Below are 6,000 nucleotides of genomic sequence, written 5' to 3'. Positions count from 1 at the left end.
AACTAGGTATGAAGATACCGACGATCGAATCTCGGGCAAGTAACATACCGATGGACAAAGGGAATTACGTATGTTGTCATAACAGTTCGACCGATAAAGATCTTCGTAGAATATGTAGGAGCCAATATGGGCATCCAGGTTCCGCTGTTGGTTATTGACCGGAGAGGTGTCTCGGTCATGTCTACATAGTTCTCGAACCCGTAGGGTCCGCACGCTTAACGTTCGTTGACGATATAGTGTTATATGAGTTGTATGTTTTGGTGACCGAATGTTGTTCGGAGTCCCGGATGAGATCACGAACATGACGAGGAGTCTCGAAATGGTCGAGAGGTAAATATTGATATATATATAGGACGATGGTATTTGGACACTGGAAGTGTTTCGGGACGTATCGGGAAGGAATTGGGTCACCGGAAGGGGTTTCAGGCACCCCCCGACAAGTTATGGGCCTTATGGGCCAAAGGAGGGGATAGACAAGCCCACAAGGGGGCTGGTGCACCCCCTCCCTTGTTGGCCGGCCCTAGGGAAGGAAAAGGGGGAGGGCTAGCCCCTCCTACCTTTCCCTCTCATGAGAGAAAGGAAGGGGGGGCGTCCTCTCCTGCCTTTCCCTGCACTCCAAATAAGGAAAGGAGGGGGCGCGGCTTGGGAGGGACCCCAAGTAGGATTCCTCCTACTTTGGCGCCTCCCCTTGGCCGCTACTCCCTCCCTCCCACCTATATATATGTGGGAGGGGGGCGCCTAGCACACAATAGACAATTGCCTAGCCGTGTGCGGCGCCCCCCTCCACCGTTTACACCCCCGGTCATATTTTCGTAGTGTTTAGGCGAAGCCCTGCGGAGACCACTTCGCCATCACCGTCACCATGCCGTCGTGCTGCCGGAACTCATCTACTACCTTGTCGTCTTGCTGGATCAAGAAGGCGGGGGACGTCATCGAGCTGAACGTGTGCAGAACGAGGAGGTGCCGTGCGTTCGGTACTAGATCGGTTGGAGCGCGAAGAAAGTTCAACTACATCAACCGCATTGTGAAACGCTTCCGCTTACGGCCTACAAGGGTACGTAGACACACTCTCCCCTCTCATTGCTATGCATCTCCATGGATAGATCATTGCGTGTGCGTAGATTTTTTTTGTTTTCCCTGCAACGATTCCTAATAGTGGCATCTGAGCCAGGTCTATGTGTAGATGATATGCACGAGTAGAACACAAAGAGTTGTGGGTGGTGATAGTCATACTGCTTACCACCAACATCTTATTTTGATTCGGCGGTATTGTGGGATGAAGCGGTCCGGACTAACCTTACATGTCCATGCACGTGAGACTGGTTCCACCGACTGACATGCAACTAGTTTTGCATAAAGGTGGCTGGCGCGTGTCTGTTTCTCCTACTTTAGTTGAATCGAATTTGACTGCGTCCGGTCCTTGAAGAAGGTTAAAACAGCAAACATGATGAATCACCGTTGTGGTTTTTGCGTAGTTAAGAACGGTTCTTTCTAGATGCCTGTAGCAGCCACGTAAAACTTGCAACAACAAAGTAGAGGACGTCCAACTTGATTTTGCAGGGCATGTTGTGATGTGATATGGTCAAGATATGATGTGATATATGTTGATGTATGAGATGATCATGTTTTGTAATATTGATAACCCGCAGGAGCCTTAGGGTTGTCTCTTTATTGTATGAAATGTAAACGCCATGTAATTGCTTTACTTTATCACTATGCGTTAGCAAGAGTTGTAGACGCAATAGTTGGCGAGACGACCCGGACGCTACGATGGAGATCAAGGTGCCGAGCCGGTTACGATGGAGATCATGACGATGCTTTGGAGATGGAGATCAAAAGCACAAGATGATGATGGCCATATCATGTCTTATTTTGCTTAGAACGGAAGTAGCATTATAAGATGATCCCTTCACTTAATTTCAAGATAAAAGTGTTCTCCCTAAGTATGCACCGTTGCTACAGTTCGTCGTTCCAAGACACCACGTGATGATCGGGTGTGATAGACTCTTTGTTCACATACAACGGGTGTAAGACACTTTTGCACATGCAGAATACTTAGGTTAAACTTGACGAGCCTAGCATGTACATACATGGTCTCGGAACACTAGAGACCGAAAGGTCGAACATGAGTCATATAGTAGATATGATCAACATAGAGATGTTCACCATTGATGACTACCCCATCTCACATGATGATCGGACATGGGTTAGTTCATTTGGGTCATGTATCACTTAGATAACTTGAGGGATGTTTATTTAAGTGAGAGTTCATTAGTAATTTGATTAATTGAACTTAATTTATCATGAACTTAGTCTTGATAGTTTTGCATATCTATGTTGTAGATCAATAGCTCACGATATATACCTCCTATATTTTTTTTGATATGTTCCTAGAGAAAAGTAAGTTGAAAGATGATAGTAGCAATGATGCGGACTGGGTTCGTGATCTGAGGATTACCCTCACTGCTGCATAGAAGAATTATGTCCTTGATGCACCGCTAGGTGACAAACCTGTTGCAGGAGCAGATGCAGACATTATGAATGTTTTGCAAGCTCGATATTTTGACTACTTGATAGTTTAGTGCGCCATGCTTTACGTCTTAGAACCGGGACTTCAAAAACGTTTTGAACGCCACAGAGCATATGAGATGTTCCAAGAGCTGAAAATTGGTATTTTAGATTCATGCCCGTGTCGTGAGGTACGAGACCTCTAACAGGAACTTTGCCTACAAGATGAAGGAGAATAGCTCAACCAGTGAGCATGTGCTCAGAATGTCTGGGGTACTACAATCGCTTGAATCAAGTGGGAGTTAATCTTCCAGATAAGACGGTGATTGACAGAGTTCTCCAGTCACTATGACCAAGCTACTAGAACTTCGTGATGAACTATAATATGCAAGGGATGACGAAAACGATTCCCGAGCTCTTCGCGACGCTAAAATCGGCGAAGGTAGAACTCAAGAAAGAGCATCAAAAGTGTTGATGGTTAACAAAACCACTAGTTTCAAGGGCGAAGGAAAGAAAGGGAACTTCAAGAAGAATGGCAAGCAAGTTGTCGCTCCCATGAAGAAGCCCAAAGCTGGACCCAAGCCTGAAACTGGGTGCTCCTACTGCAAAGGAAATGGTCACTAGAAGCGGAACTGCCCCAAATACTTGGCGGAAAAAAAGGATGGCAAAGTGAACAAAAGTATATTTGATATACATGTTATTGATGTGTACCTTACTAGTGTTCGTAGTAGCACCTGGGTATTCGATACTGGTTCAGTTGCTAAGATTGGTAACTCGAAATAGGAGTTGCAGAATAAACAGAGACTAGTTAAGTGCGAGGTGACGATGTGTGTTGGAAGTGATTCCAGGGTTGATACGATCACCATCGCACACTCCCTCTACCTTCGGGATTAGTGTTGAACCTAAATAAATGTTATTTGGTGTTTGCGTTGAGTATGAATATGATTAGATCATGTTTATTGCAACGATTATTCATTTAAGTCAGAGAATAATTGTTGTTCTACTTACATGAATAAAACCTTCTATGGTCATACACCCAGTGTGAATGGTTTATTGAATCTCGATCGTAGTGATACACATATTCATAATATTGATGCCAAAAGATGCAAAGTTGATAGTAATAGTGCAACATACTTGTGGCATTGCCGTTTAGGTCATATTGGTGTAAAGCGCATGAAGAAACTCCATGCAGATGGAGTTTTGGAATCACTTGATTATGAACCATTTGATAGTTGCGAACCGTGCCTCATGGGCAAGTTGACTAAAACTCCGTTCTCCACAACAATGGAGCGAGCTAATGACTTATTGGAAATAATACATACTGATGTATGCGGTCCTATGAGTGTTGAAGCACGCGGCGGGCATCGTTATTTTCTGACCTTCACAGATGATTTGGGTAGGTATGGCTATATCTACTTGATGAAATACAAGTCTAAAACATTTGAAAAGTTCAAAGAATTTCAGAGTGAAGTGGAGAATCATCGTAACAAGAAAATAAACTTTCTACGATCTGATCGCAGAGGCGAATATTTGAGTTACGAGTTTGGCCTTCATTTAAAACGATGTGGAATTGTTTCACAAATCACGCCACCTGGAACACCACAACATAATGGTGTGTCCGAACGTCGTAACCATACTTTATTGGATATGGTGCGTTCTATGATGTCTCTTACTGATTTACCACTATCCTTATGGGGTTATGCATTAGAGACAGCCGCATTCACGTTAAATAGGGCACCATCTAAATCCGTTGAGACGACACCGTATGAACTATGTGTTGGGGAACGTAGTAATTTCAAAAAATTTCCTACGCACACGCAAGATCATGGTGATGCATAGCAACGAGAGGGGAGAGTGTTGTCCACGTACCCTCGTAGACCGACAGCGGAAGCGTTATCACAACGCAGTTGATGTAGTCGTACGTCTTCACGATCCGACCGATCAAGTACCGAACGCACGGCACCTCCGAGTTCTACACACGTTCAGCTCGATGACGTCCCTCGAACTCCGATCTAGCCGAGTGTTGAGGGAGAGTTTCGTCAGCACGACGGCGTGGTGACGATGATGATGTTCCACCGACGCAGGGCTTCGCCTAAGCTCCGCAACGGTATTATCGAGGTGTAATATGGTGGAGGGGGGCACCGCACACGGCTAAGAGATCTCAAGGATCAATTGTTGTGTCTCTGGGGTGCCCCCTGCCCCCGTATATAAAGGAGCAAGGGGGAGGCAGCTGGCCAAGGGGAGAGGCGCGCCATAGGGGGGAGTCCTACTCCCACCGGGAGTAGGACTCCTCCTTTCCTTGTGGGAGTAGGAGAAGGGAAGGGGGAAGGAGAAAGAAGGAAGGGTGCGCCCCCTTTCCCTAGTCCAATTCGGACCAGACCATGGGGAGGGGTGCGGCCACCTTTTGAGGCCTTTCTCTCCTTTCCCGTATGGCCCATTAAGGCCCAATACGAATTCCCGTAACTCTCCGGTACTCCGAAAAATACCCGAATCACTCGGAACCTTTCCGAAGTCCGAATATAGTCGTCCAATATATCGATTTTACGTCTCGACCATTTCGAGACTCCTCGTCATATCCCGATCTCATCCGGGACTCCGAACTCCTTCGGTACATCAAAACTCAATAAAACTGTCATCGTAACGTTAAGCGTGCGGACCCTACGGGTTCGAGAATTATGTAGACATGACCGAGACACGTCTCCGGTCAATAACCAATAGCGGGACCTGGATGCCCATATTGGCTCCCACATATTCTACGAAGATCTTTATCGGTCAGACCGCATAACAACATACGTTGTTCCCTTTGTCATCGGTATGTTACTTGCCCGAGATTTGATCGTCGGCATCTCGATACCTAGTTCAATCTCGTTACCGGCAAGTCTCTTTACTCGTTCCGTAATACATCATCCCGCAACTAACTCATTAGTCACAATGCTTGCAAGGCTTATAGTGATGTGCATTACCGAGTGGGCCCAGAGATACCTCTCCGACAATTGGAGTGACAAATCCTAATCTCGAAATACGCCAACCCAACAAGTACCTTTGGAGACACCTGTAGAGCACCTTTATAATCACCCATTTACGTTGTGACGTTTGGTAGCACACAAAGTGTTCCTCCGGTAAACGGGAGTTGCATAATCTCATAGTCATAGGAACATGTATAAGTCATGAACGAAAGCAATAGCAACATACTAAACGATCGAGTGCTAAGCTAACGGAATGGGTCAAGTCAATCACGTCATTCTCCTAATGAGGTGATCCCGTTAATCAAATGACAACTCATGTCTATGGCTACGAAACAGAACCATCTTTGATTAACGAGCTAGTCAAGTAGAGGCATACTAGTGACACTCTGTTTGTCTATGTATTCACACATGTATTATGTTTCCGGTTAATACAATTCTAGCATGAATAATAAACATTTATCATGATATAAGGAAATATATAATACTTTATTATTGCCTCTAGGGCATATTTCCTTCACTATGGTTT

The sequence above is a fragment of the Triticum aestivum genome, chromosome 2D (genome assembly GCF_018294505.1).
Source record: "Triticum aestivum cultivar Chinese Spring chromosome 2D, IWGSC CS RefSeq v2.1, whole genome shotgun sequence".
Lineage (NCBI taxonomy): Eukaryota > Viridiplantae > Streptophyta > Magnoliopsida > Poales > Poaceae > Triticum > Triticum aestivum.
The sequence above is the reverse complement of the archived record's forward strand: the minus strand, read 5'-3'. Positions refer to the sequence as shown.